The following is an 18,785-nucleotide window of genomic DNA, read 5'->3' on the forward strand; positions in this document are numbered from 1 at the left end:
GAGACAAATACCACTCAATACTAAACATTAAGGGTACAGAACGACTTTAAAGTGCCTTCACAGTTGCTGCAAAAGTTATTGGGTGTATCCAGAGACAGATTTCTGAGATAATGTGTTTAAAACAATGCACAGATAACCCATTAACATGATGCAATATACCAAAAACATTCACTTAAATGCAGCAATATAAAGGGAGAATCCCAACAGAGTGTACAAGAAGTCACAGCAAATTTAACTGCACTCACTTATTTCTGCTGTCCTGTGCCAGAGAGGATACAGACTACAGTATATAACCAGTTATCTTCAAACCAAGCTGTGAGAGAGCGCAGTGATCCGATCAAGAGGTATTTGGCACAACTCATTAACTTCCTAACTGTACAATTCAATTTGAGGGATGTTGGGAGAAATGTGGCTCTATTTTTGAGACAAACTTTAAATAGTCAGGGGACACGGAACACATAAGATCAGGCAGTGTGTGTTAAAGAATGTGTACATTGAGCATGACGTCTCGAGGATAAAAGGTAACGGAGGGAGAAATTAAGGAGAACTTTTAATGAAACCTAAAACCTAAATGACAGTAAATAGTCACTGAAGTGTGGCCCAAATTCGACAGGTTCATGCTGTTTTAGTGTATTAATGATTTTTGTTGTTGATGATGTTATTATTCTGCCTGTTTGGTCTTGGACTGAGAAAGTGTTTGGGGGCAAGAAGCACTTATTTATTCAGCAAACTGCTGAACGACTGAGTTTTTTCAAGTTTCTGTTGGACGCTTCTTTGCATTTGCAGTCATAGACTCTCAGAAATAAGGGTTCCAAAACTGTTCTTCTGCAAGGGCTGTGGAACCATTTGTTCACACTAATGGTTCCAGTAAGAACCACCATGATCCATAGAACCCTTTAAAACCCCTTTCCCAAATACAGGGATTTATAAGGATGCTTGGTAACCCTCAGGGTTCCAGGTGGAATCTAAAATGGTTACACCTGGAACCAAAAAGGGTTCTCCTATGAGGACAAGCTGAAGAACCTTATGGTTCTACTGAGCACTTCTATTTCTTAGAGTGTACTCCAACCTCTTTGCAGCCATCTCAACATCATCTTCATCATCAAAATAATATTGATTGCAAAATGTTTGTGGGACTTTGCTGTGGCACAAAATGTCCGTTCAAATAGGGATTGAGGCAATTATCTTAGTGTTTGAGAGAGATCTCATCGAGACAGCTATTGCAAGTCTGACATTTTCAAAGATGGCAGCACTTTAGTGGAAACTTTAAATGGTTTTCATGATAGGGGAAAATCAGGGGGTGGGAAAAATACGTCTTTTCAATTGTTGCCATGAAATACCTGGTCTGACTCTTACATACTAAGATCTGGTAGTAGATTCACATCTGAAGTAGTTATATTTATGCTATGCACTAAAAAATGTGTGTGCATGGATTTAAACTTCTCTAAAACTAAAATTGGCATTACAATTAGCAACCAAAAGACAATTGGAAGACAAGTAAAAAATGCTCTCACGCACACAGCCGTCCCTCCAGACACACTGTTCAGCCTTAACTGCATTGTTTGCTGACTCACCATAACCAATGCTCATTGGTCTTCGCTCTACACTCATGGTTCAATATTATAATTAGCATGAGCATTTGACAGAGAGAGACCCTGAATACGCAAGCAGACAGTTTCTGTTTTGTTGATGATGTGAAATACATCATCAACAAAACAGAATTGTACTGCAACCTCTAATAAAACAACAAACAAGATTTGAATTTAAAGTGTACTACTTCAATTGAACTTCAACTAAATTCAAACAGGATTTAGAAAAGGAAAACTTGTACAGAGCAATGAAAAGGGAAAAACCTGGTACATAAACTGAACTTCAGGTGTAGTTTTAACATACATGCAATCTATTCGGATTGTATGTACTCACTCTACTACACTCTGAAATGAAATTATAGCTCAGTACCGCCACCTACTGACAAAACAAAGAGAGAACATGGATTATTATGTGAATTTAAGGTGGCTCAAAATTCTTTCCGTGGGATAAAACATAATGGGTGCTCTCGAATCAGTCGTGTGAAACAAAAATGACTTCTACAGAACTATCTTTTCCCCAAAGGAAACACTTGATTAATGGATTCAAGAACAGACGCCCAAGGGGCCGTCTTCAAATTAATAGTTTGGTGTAAGAGTTGTCCCTGTGATGGACTGGCGGCCTATCTGGGATGTACCGTTCCTCAGCTGTGATTGGCACCTTTTGTAACCCTTATATGGTGGATAAAGAGGTAGAAGTGAGTGTAAGATTTGGATTGTTGTACCTGTGATAATGCAACCCGCCAGGACTACAGTTGCACAGGAGTATTTGGCAGATTAATACAGATACAGATAAACTTTTAAACAGGTTTAGGACAAAGCCAAACTACCAGTGTGTAACCATATCCTGACTCCAGCCCTTAAAACTGCTGACCAAGCTTAGCATATCTGCAGGGGCATGGTAGCTACTCCATAGTCGATGGCCTTCATCTAAAGCCATGATGAATGGATGATGACACCACAGGTCAGAGACAACAACAAGCACACCCTTCTCAACACAAACACCAGCTATTCATTTATTACGCCATCTCAGAGGGTATTAAACAACACTCGTATCATTTTAGCACTACTGTATTTAAAATAAAGAGATGCCGCACGATAACCCTTGCAATTAGCTCCGTTGTTGTGTGTATATGCCGCTCACACTCACACCGTGTTTCAAAAAGGAATAAAAATAGCACTCTCACCGTCTATGACACGTTCATAAATCTTAAAGACGGATTACGCTGGCCTATATATGATCCAAAATCTACCTCAATAATTTACTTCTAATCGACACCTCTGTTTCTGCATGATAAGGCATCCGCCAAGCCTGGATGCGGCGGAGTCATTTAAATGTGGTCATATTTTACTGTCGGGAACAGTTTTTTGAAACGCCCCGACAGCAAGGAGAGCGTGGAAGCATCAATTTTCAAATTATAGAATAGAACAAGTTATTCGGGGACATGTTTACTCTAACGGACAGTCAAAGTGATACAGGAAGCAAAAGATTTAAGACGAGGCACTCGAAGGGTCTAATGGTAACAGCCAAGGTATTGCTATAGAGACACAAGAACATACCTGATCCAATTTCCGGTAACACTTTATGCATATAACATTAACATGCATATCAGTAGCATACTAGCCCTTTATTAGTAAGCACGTATTAACGCCTTATGTCGGAAAAATCTGAATTCATGTCGTAATAGAGGTAGAATAAGGTTATGTAGAATAAGGTGATAATACGTGCTTAATGATTACTTGATGATTAATGGCTATAACTCCTTTCAGCCTCTGAAATAATGGCTCACACTAAAGAAGACAATACAATACGATACAGGACCACATGGTCCACGATACCAATAATATCACGATACAATGATTCTGTGATAACCAATATATTGCAAAACAAACATAAAGTAACTTAAGAAACATCTGAAAAGTTCTATTTATTCCCAACATAGAGAACAAAGTGTGTCTGTTATCATATTGCACAAGGAAGGATGACGATATATCACCAAACCGATATTTTAGTGTCTTTACACTATTAGACCTGTTGTTGAAAGTCTCTTCTTCAGTCATTCATATGCTGCAGTGGTTTCAGTGTTGCTATAAATATACATATAACGTATACAACATGCAAAAATATTGAAAATATGCCCATTAAACACTTGTTAAATCACAAATCAGGCAAAATCGGATAATGACAGCTCACAGCTGCTTCTTGTCATAATCACTCAACAAATGCAAGCGGGCAGGATTTCCAGATGAACAGCTGTCTGACTGTGTGTCGGTGTGGGAGAAGATGTGGAAGAGTTTGGCTAAAAAAAATCTTGACGGGGTGGTTACACACGGTGCTGACAGTCAATGTTGACTCTGTGTCACTACCTCATACAACCACACTTGCAAAAAAACTCACTTCAAATACAACTGAGGATAAGTGGAAGTGAAGGAACTTGGCTGTGGTGCTTTCTGTGGACAGGGGGAAGGAAGCTGCCAAACGCTGGACTGTGTTATCGACGGGCGAAATAGTATACTTACAATATATGGAACATGACTTGTGTCAGGGGGGAGCTGTACATGCGAGTGCTGTTATATCAAATTTAGTGCTGGGCACTAGGTTAATGTACTTTAACGCATGACACATTTCCATGGCGACTGCCCGATAAAAGACACCGGAAGTCCAGGCACCGTTTGCCAGTTAGCTCCATTAGCTGCATTAGCTCGTTTAGCGCCATTAGCGTGCCTATTTGATTACAATTTAGCAATTGAATAATGATTAACTGTTTCAGCTCTAGTCTTACTGTTTACTGTGGACTCTTGGTGCTCAGGTTCCTTTGTTGTGCCTCACTCATCGAAGGGCTGACGGATACTCATTGGTGCGGCATTCTCTGAAAGCAAGAAAAGACAAGAAACAATTCATAATGAAGCCTTCAGAGACACGTGAATGCGACTTCAAATTCTAGACTAATTGCAATGGGCAACAGTTGCAACAGCTACACAAAAGAAAACAACACATTAACACATTTTTGGTATCAACTTCATTTCATTTGCAGCCTCTTGACTGACAAATGTAAGAAAAGAAATGAGTGAGGAGACTCAAGACAGAATGAAAATGGAAATGAAGCTGATGAATAAGAAAGGGAAAAACACAAATCAGCATATAATCAGCCATAGTTATTATATTCTGTGGATAAAAGGCTTAAGGTTGCTGACTCAGCGCTGTCCCCTGGTAGCACGGAATTGTTTATTCAGGCTCCATGAGCTTAACCTTCCGCTATATAAGGCAGTTTCATTCATTTAAACTATTGAGTTTATGGCACGGAGTCAGCGATGGGAGATTTGTGAGCTCTCAACGTTTATTAATGGTTTAAAGAAAGCAAACAAAAACACACTGATCAATCACTCTCAAAATGAATGAAAAAAGAAATCTATGGAATGCCTTTCTGGCAAATATGAAATCAAAAGCATTTTGCGAAAATGATGCATGTTTTTGTCTTTATTACTTTACGATTCTCTCCACCAGACTCTTGACTTTAGAGTCTGGTGGAGAGAATATACAAATATGGAGATATACAAATATGTAATATATACAAGGACACTCGCTTTGAGATTAAACTAGGTTGTTTATACACTTGTGAAAAGAGGAAGCAGGTTTCGCTCTATTATGCGTTGCCCTGTGGAATCTGTGAGAAATGACATTTATAGATGTAGAGGGCAGCGAGTGTTAATAGATGTGAAAAGTCTTTTCTTTACAGCACTTGATTGATTCGTGTATTGCAGCACTTTCCTCACATATGCTGCTGCAGATCATCCCCACACACACCCACACACACACAAACACACTGTAGTTTTGGAATTTTATTACCATGATTTTGAGTTCATCATATTTATTGCCGAGCTCTGCAAGTTCACGATCCTATCAGTGACATCAAAACGCCTCAGCCAAAGAGAGAAAGAATGGCTTGTTGCTACGAGTAGAGAAATGGGGAATTAATTAAAAACAAAACTGAGACATCTGCATCTTTTTTGAAAAGGAATTCTGTCAGTATTCAGACACTTGAAGAGGAGGCAAAAAGAAAGTATAGGGTGATGGAAAAGTGACGTGCAGTTAATGGTCTGGCTGCCTGGGAGCAGAACCAAGTTGACTAAAATTGCTCAAGGAAGAAACAGTGGTGTGTTCTGTGCCCTACTTTCATGAACTGAGTCTTCTCCTTCCTCATATTATCCATTTTCACTGCGGCATAAACAAAGCTTGCCACAGGAGATAGAATTTCTCCTATCCTGTGCTATTCTTCACATATATTCACGCTGTATGTGAGCAGATGAATGGCATAGTAGATGCCAGTTTTTCCTTCTTTTCAGGGCAATGAATGACATTAAATGGTACAAAAGGTCAGCAGAAAGCATTTTAAGTCACCGAAAACATGGGAATTTTATTGAAACATGGTTATTCACAATGCCTGTGCATGGAAGCCCCATGAGAGAAGGTGGCATGTCCATCCATCAATCCATTATCAGCTTTATCCTCCACTGGAGGGTCGCAGGAGAGTGCTGTGGCAATCTCAGCTGACATAGGGCGATAGGCGGGGTCACACCCTGGACAGATCGCAAGTCCATCACAGGGCCACATATAATAAAGACAAAAAAACATTCATTCTCACACCTACGGTCAATTTAGACTGTCCAATTTACCTAATCCCCATATTGCATGTTTTTGGACTGTGAGAGGAAGCTGGAGGACCCGTAAAAAACCCACGAATACACAAAGAGAACATGCAAAACTCTATGCAGGCTCCACGGGGCTATAAGAGTGCTATTTGCCACCATAACAAGTTAGTTTCACTTTGTAAATCACTCAATCCCAATAACAAAGTTCATAGAGAAAATCACCATTCTCACCATTAGCTCCCTGATAGTGAAACCCCATGATGTGGGCAGAAGAAGAGATCCAGTGCACCAAGATGCTGGAGGTGGTAGATAAGAGACAACATAGTGAAAGCAACCTCCTGGCTCGGGCCCATCTCACTTCGTGAGGGGCAGAAAGTCCTGCCTGCATTGTGCAAGGTAAAAGGTACACGTTGGGGTGTGATTATCTTAAAAACCCACAGTGCTCTGACCTGCACACACAGAGGAGAGGGTACATGGTGGAAATGCATCTGCTTTGAAACAGTATGGGGGGGAGAGAAAATAGGCAGAGACTTTATGACTCTTACCAATCTTACATCAAGGTAAATAAAAGTTAAATGTGTGTGTTTTGAACCCTTCATTCACCCAACAAGCTAAAATCACACATTTTCTCAATAGAGTTTGGTGCAGGAAAACGGATGGTTTATAACGCAACACAAACTGTGAAAATAAAAAGATAGCAAGATAAAGTGGCAATTGTATGCTTAAGATAGGGTTAGTACTTCAAAAGACCCAGATTATCTCTTTAAAGTTAATGGAAACTCTTGCTACATATAGCCCCTCTAGAAGTCTTATTATTAGGACAATAGTCGACTGCAGGAAGTAGAGTTATACTACAACTCATTCATCTTCTTAGTGCACATTGGGACAGAACAACAAAGACAGAAATGTACAGCACCTTTCCAATCCTGCTCATTGCCCTGGTGTGAGAAGTCCAAAAAGGCAGGGGAGGATTACTTGTTCGGAAAGGACGGAACTCTAGTTTATTAATCATTTTGAGGCGAGTTCTGATAGTTTGACAGGAAGTCAATTCCAAAACAAACTTTCCTTGATATATTATTCCGAGTGAAGATATTTCATATGCTCCCAATATTTAAGATGACTTCAAGAAAACATCAACATCACCACCACCAAGGTCTCCAGGAACGACATACTCATCAGAGTGGAAGGACTGCGCTATAGTGAAAGATGCCAAAACTGTAATTAGAATTTTTTATATATATTTGGAGCAGAAAATTGGATTCTAATCCAAAAAAGAAGGATTATAATGTGCCTCATGTAATATATCAAATATAGTGTATGGCATCTAAGTGAGTGTCGATAAAAAAGAGTCCAGGTTGACATACTGTATCACGTCCATTTTCCTTGCTGTTTGAGTACATTATATGTAGGATATTGGCATTATCATCATTACGGTGACTCGGATCATACCATGAGTTAGCATGGAATATCCAGCCCTACATCCATCCATCAATTCATTTTCTTGTGCTTTATCCTCCAAAGAAGGGTCACAGTGGCAATCTTAGCTGACATAGTACAACCTGGCATACATGGGGATAACATGCACATTTCATGCAGAAAGGCCTTGTTCCAACCGGGGCTTGAAGCCGGGCTGCAAAGGCAAGAGTGCGAACCACTACACAACCATGTGGTCCCCAGACCTCCATAATAACATATAATAAATTCTCTTTGAAAACTGTTAATAAAGATCTGATTCCCCCCCTCTTGGCTGTGTAGCATGAAGCTCCCTGATAGTGAAACCCCATGATGTGGGCAGAAGAAGAGATCCAGTGCACCAAGATGCTGGAGGTGGTAGATAAGAGACATGCAACATAGTGATAGCAACCTCCTGGCCCGGGCCCATCTCACTTCGTGAGTGGCAGAAAGTCCTGCCTGCATTGTGCAAGGTAAAAGGTACACGTTGGGGTGTGATTATCTTAAAAACCCACAGTGCTCTGACCTGCACACACAGAGGAGAGGGTACATGGTGGAAATGCATCTGCTTTGAAACAGTATGGGGGGGGGGAGAAAATAGGCAGAGACTTTATGACTCTAAGGCTTTTCTAAAAAAGCTCTTCCTTCATGGCACATTATCAGGGAAAAAGGATTATGACCATCATGGGATATAGAGCATAGCAAATGCAGCTTCAGGACAATCTTATAATGTAAATCTCAAGCAATTTTAATTTCAAAACTTGCACTACTCATTTACTGATAATCTGGGGTTAATGGAAACAATTTCCTTTTACAACCTGGATCTTATTTTTTTTGGAAACCGAGCCATAATTCTATTTGTTTATGACAGGGCATGTCATTTACTTGTTTTATTTTATAGCTGAGATGTGGGCACAAGGTGACCAGGGAACGAGACATTAAAGCGCTCACACAATCAGAGATGCCCAGCTTTGACAAAAGTATTTGGGGGAAAACTAATTTGGAAGCAATAACCGAGGTAAAAAATCACTTTCAACGGCACGCAGTAGCTCACGGTTTTATGGTCTTCTCATGCTCCAAAAAAAGAAATAAAATAAAATCTGAAAACGGAATCTCGGTCTGTTGTTAGAAGATAATGTTATACAAGTTGTGAATTCCATAGCTATCCCATGAACCCTTATTGAAACAATGTTTACCACGTTTTGCTGTGCTGTGGTTTAAAATCATTTCTTATAGCCTTTGCACACCATACACTCTTTTTCAACCTGGATCCAGTCATCGAAAACCACTGGAGCTGACCTTTTTTTGATTTCTTTTTAAGTTTTGCTTCTTTGTTGTTGACAACACATACAGGATTTCCTAAAGTCTGTTCAAATATGACAAAGTGGTAAAAGGTGAAGCTTCTGGACCACACAAACTCTCCTCTCTACTTCTTCAACGTTGGCCGTACCCCTTTCTTTTTCTTTTCATCAAGTAATTTACTTGAGCACCAACTCATCATCTCTGGATGTTGACAACACCAATTTATTTCCCGTACGTATAATTAATTCGCTTAATCACACCCTGCTTTCAAAGGATACATTGAAATTCAACGCTGCAATTTCATGTAGTCGCCATTTTATGAGCAAAGGATTTGAGACTTGTGGGGAATAAACTTTCTTGACACAATATCTTTCAAACCTGAGATCTACTGAAGGTAAAGTAGAAAAAAAATCACAAAGGAGGAGACACATTAGCTGGACCTCTCATGTGCAAGGTCGGAATAAGTCTCCTGAAAAGATGAGGGATTTGTAAGAGGCCCAAACACTTAATGCATCACAGAAAGGACTTACCAGCAGTACACTCACACACAAACACAGCATTAATGTACAACCTGACCCAGTTAAATTACTAACTAAAGATTCCAAGTCACCTTCAGTCCAACTCGGCTGAACTTTCCATTCCACTCGAGCAAACCAGGCTCTCTCTCCAAGTGTGCGCACAGTTGGTTGACGAGCAACGAGAAAGGGGGGATTTTTCTATTATTGATCAAATGTCACCAGTGGACATAATTGGTTTGAAATAAATATTGAAGCATTCCACGTCTCTGGTTCTGCTGAGCCGGGGACAACAAACTCCATTCTTTTTTCAAAAAAGGTTTGCTTACTGGTTTATTAAAGGACTTATTTGTAGATTTACTTGTACTTACGACTCTACCACTGAAAAATCCCTTGACTGGCATCTCCAGCTTCAAAGCTGACCTTGTTCCACTGAGTTTTTTTTTGTTTGTTTTTTAATCAATGGCCTCCGAAAATGACAGCTCACTTGTACTGATGCTCTTCCCACAAGCCTTCTGAAATATGTATGTGCAGCTGTGGGGAAGAGTAAAGTCAGTGGTATACTTCATGTAGTATCTAACCATCGGGTGGCGGTACAAGTCTCATGACGGCGGCAATGGGACACATTCCTACCAAAGAAGAAGAGAAAAACGCTACAATCTGCTACAATGCTATGCTTTCTTTGGCGACAACTATGTTGGTGATGCAATTGCGGAAGTATACGACACTGTACTTAAACATACGCAGTGGACGCCTTCACTGAAATGTTGCACTTAATCTGAGTCACACGTCGCCAAAACTGCATTGTGGATGCGTTAGCAGCCCAAGAATCGGCAAATCAAATGAGGGTTGAAGCTCATATAGGTCATGTTCTCAAGGGACACAGACACCGTCAAGTGTTAAATCGACATATATGTCATAGTGCAGTATAAGTTTAAAGCTGCATTCATGCTAGCCCTTCTTAATCGGACCTTAGTTCGTCTGCTCAGAGAGTCTGTTTCCTTTGGGGAGGAGTAAATGTGCAACCAAACTCTGATGTACATCAAAGCACTCTGGTCCGCCCAGAAACGTAGGCCTCGGTTCACTTAAAGTGAACCAAATGCAGGAGGCGGACTACCAGGCAGGGCACCGTGTGGTAAACACAACCTAAACATAGCGCTTGCCGTTCAAATTCTCCTTCAGAAACTCTTGATGGGAATTACGTTATGCTTACAGCATGAAAGCAAACTCTGACCGGCTGAATGTTACAAACAAGTCCCCAATAGTACCGAGTCTAGCTAACTTTTAGGTGTCAAAATTACCACTCCAAGATCCAAGAACCTTAAAAACAAAAAAGCTAATCCCAGCATGTATAGCAGGGGCAGGCGATGAACGCCAGTCCTCCCTTCTCAGGATGAGGCCTCGACGTAATGCACATCTTGGATGTGGCAGAACTTTTTCCACTCTTCAAACACCAGCCTTTACATTTCCTGATTACATGGCTCAGGCCTCATTGCGTGCTCACTGACAGCTGATTACCTTGTTGGCAAACGTATCACAGACGAGTAGAGTTTTGAGAGGCCTCTAGATGCCAGAGTCAAAACAAATAGCACCAAACAGGAGCCTAATCATGGACACATACGATGTTCCTTTGATCAATACTGACGCTGTTGCTCCCAGCGACCACTATACCAACAGTTAACAAGAAACTTGCAGAACATCAACTGCTGATTTAATGTCACGCTGAAAGGTAACGTGAAAATTGAACAATAATTCAGAATGATTACCGGTTTTATTATCATAATAACCCAACACTTAAATTTAATGTTCCGTGAGGAGACCAACAAACCACCGGCTCAGAGAATCAGTTGAGCTGTAGCCAAGTTCAGTAACTGGCAAAGATGCTTCGGAACCTGTGGTACTTACACTTAAACTTTAATTAAACTTGGCCAGTTGCTACTCAGACTGGCTGGGACCATTCGTTTTGTTCTTTCCTGGATGCAGACAACATCGAGAATTGCTTAGGCTGTGGTTGAATAGTGTATTTTGCTGTGTGACATGATCCAGCCATGATTGGAGCTTCTTATCCAATCAACTTTAGCATAGGAGCAACAGAATCATTTTTCTACAGGGGGAAAGGAGAATTATGATGTCCCACAAATCCTTACAGCAGCAACTTTTAGAGAGTTGTCATTAAAGGACATACATTTGGACGCAACAGAGAGAAATATTCATGATTGCTTGGGTTCCTCATCCATAAAAGTGACTATTCCCACACCAAAGTCCATCAAGAAACTTCACATAAGGACACAGAGGACTTGTGGATTTACTAATCCCTTATCATGTGATTTCAAACGTGTTATTTTGTGACTTAGGTAAATCCAATCAAAGGATTTCAATCAAAGAAAAACGGTGGTGAAAGGTGGGACTGTGTTTGTGAAGAAACCTTTCTTGAATCGAATGTGTCCAGTGCAAAGTTCCTGCTGTACCTTCCATTATAAATAAAGTTGATAAAACATAACCTCAGTGTCAGTGTACGTGGATTTTCTTTTGCCCCCACGGCTCTCCTCTCCTAGGCCCTTACCAATTCTCCTTCAAATCTCTCTTCAACCCTCGTGGCATTTTTCATTCGGGTCAAGGAATAGAGGATAGGAAAGGAGATTTATTTTGACTTTCTGACTCTCAGACTTGTCCGAAAAACCCTCAATTACTCCCAAAATAAAACAACTCCATGGACCTCTGAGAGAGGAGTCATTTTATGTCTTGTGGGACTGCCATTTCTGAGTTTTCATAGGATTTTATAAAATCCCAGTGATGTAGCTTTTATGGTCCTAGTTGACGGTTTCATATACTCCATCCATCCATCCATCCATTATCTACCGCTTTATCCTCCACCAGAGGGTGCGGGGGGTGATGTGAATTATATTGATTTTGTGTATAAAACGCTTTGTATTGGCATCAAAGCTTTGTGAGGAAATAAGCCTTTTGTTTGCAGCGAGGAAACTGTACATCTTTTACTTTAATATATACAAAACAAAAGCATTAAGTTGTTATTTTTGTTGAGTGTATACGTTATGTAAAGTTTTGCAAGCCTACAAATTGGCTTCAGTCATAAAAGAAGCCGGTCAGCATTTATTCATACTCTACTTAATGGACTGAAAATGGTTCATCGAGCCTGCTGTTGCACTTCTTTAAGTCACAGTCTCTCTATTCTCCACACGTCTTCCTTGTCGCCCAGTTGCCAATCCGGCACCACAGGGTTCCACTCCACGTTTATCCGTGCTTCCTGATTGTGCAGAGAGCTTCACGAAAACCCCCTCTTCATCTCAACTCACAAAACACTCCTTTGTTGCACTCTTCAGCAGCTCCTGGCCTTACAAATGTGTTTTTAAATATGCCTTACTTATGGCAATTACAATAATATTGTGACAATATTATCCAGTTGTTGCTTTATGTCTTTTAAATGTATTTCATTATCTATTATTTTACAGCACCTTTGGTCTACTGTGGTTCTTTTGGATTGGAGCATTTCAAAATAAAAGTATTTTGACACCCAACTTTGGATTTTGAGAATTGATTTAAAAAAATAAAAAAAACAATGAATAATTTATGTTTTTATGAAAGCATTCTTACTTTCCAGCATTTTCCCCCCACATTGGCTGAAAACTTCTATTTTTCACACAGTTTAAGACGCATGTTTCTGTTGTGTTTTTCCGGTTGTGATATAGTATTAGAAGATGACACGTCATCATTTATTTGTAATGTACCCGAATGATCTGTGCGGCATGTAACGCGAGTAATATACGAGAATTTATCGCGGTATAAGACCGACTTTTGTTTTAGCTATAGAAACTGCCAAGTAAGTGAATACACACTGTACGGTATGAATAGATTAAGCACTTTATCTGCAAGTAATAAGCACTTTCCCTTCAAGTAACTCAAATCAGCGCTATAAACATGTCAAAAAAAAAAAAAAAGTAAAACAAATCGTCTCACTGAGTGAATCAGCACAGTGTCACAGAGAGAGTGAGCTGCATTTTCTCCACCCCTCAAGTTATTAAGTCAGAAGACTTGGCAGTGAATTTTGCTCTCAATGTGTCTATATTTTACTTTTTTATTTTCTGGGACATGTGACCTTTCCAATCTGTTGAACTTTGCGAGCATCACAGGGGAGGTGATGTGCCGACAGCTGACTTCTGTTATGATTTTGGAATTTGACGGGGGAACTTGGTGGATGATAGGTCTAAGCCACTGTGATGGGGGAATCATCAGTTTTCATTAGATTTAACGTCAGCTCTGCAAAGCGAGCGTGGGGACACTGTTGAATCTAACGCTGACGAATAACAAGGAGGAAACCTCAGGCAGAGCAACTGTGTGTAAACAAGACTGAGTGAAGACACGGCTACAGGGCAGGGATGGACCGTGTATGGTCAGTGTAATCAAAATTAAGATGTAGAGGAGTATTTGTCAACTTCAACACCTCTATTGCTGCAAAGTGTGGGGATATTTTTGTGACAGCGACGCACTAATCTGCATATTAATGATGTAGTTTACTTCTACTCACTGTCGCCAGTAACAGCCCCTGTAAGTGTGCTCACTTAAAGAAATTTTTTAAGAAATTTTTAAAGACATTTCACTCAATTTCTATCCTTAAATCCTAATTTTATTACCATAATTCGAGTCAAAGACAAGAAGGTCATGAAGTGGACCCATTATTAGAGGTAAACTAATATTGGTTTAACTGTATCATTGAGTAAACAACAATTATTCTTTCTCTGGTCTGAAGAGTACTTAAACATATTTGAATAAACAAATGAATATAAACTTCGACGACAAACTAAACTTTGTCCAATAATAATTTTGGCTACAGCTCAACTGATTCTCTGATCCTGTGGTTGTTGGTATCTTCACACAACATTACGTTTAAGTGTTTGGATGTTATGATAAAAAAAATGGTAATCATTCTGAATTACTGTTCAATCTTCATGTTATCGTTCAGCGCGTGAGGTTAAATCAGCAGTGGCTATCAAGAGTTGAGTGAGTTTCTTAAACTGTTAGTGTCATTGTAGAAAGTACCCGGAGAAAACCATGCCATGTGGCCCTCTTAACGGCGCTAAAGGAGCTAACAAAGCTAACTGGTGAACGGTGCTTGGCCTCCGGTGCCGTGGCAAGAAAAACTGCATTGCTTTAGAGACTCATTTTAACAATCGGGAGTCACGTAAACATGACGTCACAGGCGTCTTTTTCTGGTCAGTCGTCATGGAAACACGCCATGCCGTTGACATGCCCATCACCATAAACAATGCAACAATCTGCCAAAGTTCTTGCCCATTGCTGCATGTTAGACTCATGTTGGAGTGGGCTCGACTCGCTCAAAGAAAGAAAAGATTTCATACCAACTTTAAAGTTCAATACATGTAAGGGCCAGAGGCCAAAACAATCTCCTCAGGGGCAATCTCTCACCGTCAGTGCGCAGAGTGACTGTGACAGGAAATGGCAGTGTGGGTAACTAAGCAAACGTCAGACTCCCCTCGGCTCGTCAGGATTTAGTGGCTCAGCTCTTTCAGTTCACACGGAGCGCAGCAACGCCACATGGGGCTGAATGTGATGAGCCTGTTAAAAAGAAGTGAAAAGTTTTTTCTGTTTTTTTTTTTTTTTTATTATTATTGAAGGAACCTTTGAGCTACAAATTGTTATCACTCACTTAACCATATTTAATTTACTGTGGCATGCAGTATTCATCGAGTTCTTGATAATCCTGTCTCAGTGCCCCTGCCACAAAGTCTAACCTCCCCTTTGGGCTTTCAGGTAAGCACCTTCATAAATGTACGTATCAATCACTGTCATCGCAGCGCACCCTACAGCAAAGTCTTGGTTTCTCGCTGGGAGCAGGTGGTGGTGGTGGTCACCTGGTGTTTACAAGACGGCGGGTTGCCGTGCACCCTCTGAGCAGTGCTACCTCAGTAAGAAAGTTATCAAACTTTTGGCTCACTTCCTCTCCGACAATGCCGTTAGCGTTCTCCCTCCTTCCTGCGTCACCTCACAAACACAGTGAGGAGGGAGGCATTTCATTTATTCATCAACTAACAGCCTAACTTCCCAGGCAGAGAGAGAGCAGCGTCTCTTTGTGGATTCCTGATTGGATTCATTGTTGTGGAATAATGAAAAGTTTCCCTTTGGCCCCCCATTCACAACCTGACGGTAACATCCATCCCCCAGTGATGCCATCTCATGTGAATAGCGCTAAGTAAGACTGATCACATCTGGCATTGAAATGGATAACTGTATTCGCAAGAAAAATAAAAGATGCTTTTTAATGAGTCTGACTGTGAATGTGTGTGAGAGCGAGAACAAAAAGGAGAGAAGTGAATCATGCTGCTGTAACGGGAACTGAAAATCTTCGTACGATCAGTGTAAATTCTGCAAACAGACACTAGGAAGTAGGGTTGAAACAACTAATCGATTACTAAATTAATCATCAACTTATTTGATAATCAATTGTTTTAGCTTCTTAAATGTGAATATTTTCTTTTTTCTTCAAGTATAATTGACATATTAATCGATTACGAAAAATAATTGTTAGTTGCAGCTCTGCTGGGAAGGTAATCTCACAGCAGGCCATGGCCTAGAGGAAAGGAACCATTGTTCCCTGTGTGTGCAGGACAAATGTACTGTTACCAAATGGAGTGTGTGCAAAATTACTAATTCTAATCTGTCCTGAGCATAGATTTAGTTCATTTAAGATCAGGAATGTGTCCTCAAAGCACCTTTGAATGTGTTTTGTCAGTGTGTTTTGATCGGATCTGACCCATGCGTGCAATCTGGACATGATCCTATAGACTTAGCCCTGACGCTTTAGCCCCCATTATATTCATTAACGGTTAACGACTTCACCCTTAAGAATCTAAACTTCTGCTTTGAAGCCTGAGATTTGCCTTTTTGGCCGGCACCATGTTGGGGTTTTTGCAACCAGAAGTTCACAGACATCACCTGTCCACTCATACGTGCCATTATCTTTCTATGTTCTATTGAAGAACACCTGAAACAAGCGAGTGAGACTATGAATATTAAGCTTTAAATCAAGTCAGAAGTCGGCTCATTTTACCACTGACTTCCATTCCGAGCTAGTTCTTTTTGCCAGAGGAATATATATTTTTACATCCAGGTCCGTTTCCCCAGGGGCACGGCAGAAGACTACGTCTAGCTTTTATATGCAGTCTATAAAAGTTAACTGCTAAGTTTGTTGAAAGTTCCTCAGTTCAGGATGTCCTGTACTTGGCTTATCGTGTCATAAAAGTTCACAATCGAGTCCAGCAATAGAAAAAAGCTCATCTCCCCCTGGACTAATTTAATGCATACATTTCTGTTTTCATGGTCTGTTTTTCCTCTCAGTTGAGCATTATGCATCTTTAAGTCAATACAATACAATGGCTGTCGGGTAGTCACACACAATAAATTACATTGTTATCAAATCATTTGATTAATAATGAAATTTTTCAGGTTTAACAGTAGTCTGCACGGCTGCATACGAGAAAGCTTATCATTCACAGACGCTTCCTCTAACAAACAAACTCGATTGTGCACAGTGGCAGCGTTATCTGTCATCGTCGGTCACTTAGAACCATGGGCAAATTAAAAAAAATGACAAATAAGGGCATTTATCCACAGAGGTGGTGTTATATTTAATCAATGCAAAGCTTCAGTGTGCACTTCACTGACCAGTAAACCAGGTCATTACCAGGCTGAGTGAGTTGCATCTTAGGTCTCCTGCAGAAAGACCATATATTAGAACTGTGACATGGTCCTCCACTGAATACACAATAACTCACACTAAATCCAGGCTCCTATTTTATAAATGTGTGGAATATAAATAATAGCTGTGAACCTCAGATCCTTCAATATCCCTTAATCCACAGTGGGCAGGTATAAGTATTCAGAGGCCTACTTTTATTTCAAAGGCAGAGCTCTTTTTTTGTTGTTAACTTAATCATCCTCACTCCTCCCACCCACAATAAATTAAGAAAGTGTGTCAATGTCAATGACTTTCAATGTCAGGATGCATCAACGACGAAGAGATTGATAAACTGTCACTTTCGCTTCCTGTTTTGACTGTTTGCAACTTTTATTGTCTTTTGTGGGAGTCAAGTTAGCATCTTTGGGTTTGGAGTCTTTCAATTCAACAATCAATGTATATATTATTCAGTGTTCCTAGAAAAAGGGATAAAAAGAAATCAACAGGATTGATTAAACTGAGAATCACATGGCGGAGCAGTGGTGATGTAACCGACCAAGTTTTGCGCGTTCTCCCAGTTGTGAGCGTGGGTTTTCTCCTGGTTCTCCATTTCCCACCCACAGTACAGAGGTAAATTGGACACTCTAAATTCACCGTAGGTGTGAGTGAGCGTGAATGTCAGCTGGGATTGGCACCATTGCCCACCCTCATGTGGAGGATAAAGCCATCGACCATGGATGGTTGAACTGATCACAAAAGTGATTGTCATCTGCATTTTTCTTTGAGCTAAAACAAAGAGGGTAAAGGTTTTCACCCAAAACTCAACCATGTTTCTCCTTTTAAGAAATGGCCAGCTAAAATATTTAAGTTTCTGAAAGACTATATCGCAATATGTCATCATTAGCGGGCTAATGATGTCTTTTGAGTGCTGAGTGATTCTAACTGCTTGAAATGATTCCTGACAAAGGAAGTCAGCGTCTCATTCCAGAAAATGCTTACACAGAAACAAGCCGGATTTGATGTTGAAATAATTTTTTAAAGTTACAACCGTGTTACAGTCTGCAAAAATAGATGTAGACGGATTAAATGTCAGGTATAATAACTACGGCATTTGTGTGTGGAAGTCACTACAGTACAATGAGTGCAGTTCAATTACCAACAGTGACAGCTAGTGATGCGCGGGTCGGGTTTTTTTCCAACCCGCGGGTCCCGCATTTATTTAATCATTTGACCCGCACCATCCCGCATGCACAATCGCATCTGTTTTCACAACCCGCCCCACCCCGCCCCGCTGCTATTAAATACACGTTAAATATGTCATTGAACAAGGCTTTTATTCTGTCTGACAAATGTGCTTGAACACAGCGGCACTGGAAACGACAAATTAAAATCTTAATAAAATATATATATATAGCCTACGTATAAAAAATAAACAATAAATAATTAAATAAATCATAAAATAATATGATAATGACTTGCGTTGGAATTTTGTTACTTTTTAGGAAGCCGGTTACACTACTCTGAGACCCCCCACAATCATGTCGTGTCATGCTGGACGTACCCGTCTTG

At 40.2% G+C, this 18,785-nt stretch overlaps 1 protein-coding gene across 2 annotated transcripts in view; it reads right to left on the reverse strand.

Moving 5' to 3' along the window:
- gulp1a (GULP PTB domain containing engulfment adaptor 1a) overlaps positions 1–18,785 on the reverse strand; it is a 64,458-nt gene that overhangs the window by 32,067 nt on the left and 13,606 nt on the right. The window contains exon 2 of one of the 2 annotated variants that reach the window (XM_083903262.1): positions 4,370–4,456. The gene's annotated coding sequence lies outside the window, so the exon portion shown is untranslated. Of the gene's footprint in view, positions 1–4,369; positions 4,464–18,785 lie in introns of those variants that run through there. The other variant, XM_083903261.1, reaches the window with a different exon arrangement.

Source organism: Microchirus variegatus (assembly GCF_963457635.1).
Source record: "Microchirus variegatus genome assembly, chromosome: 16".
Taxonomy (NCBI): domain Eukaryota; kingdom Metazoa; phylum Chordata; class Actinopteri; order Pleuronectiformes; family Soleidae; genus Microchirus; species Microchirus variegatus.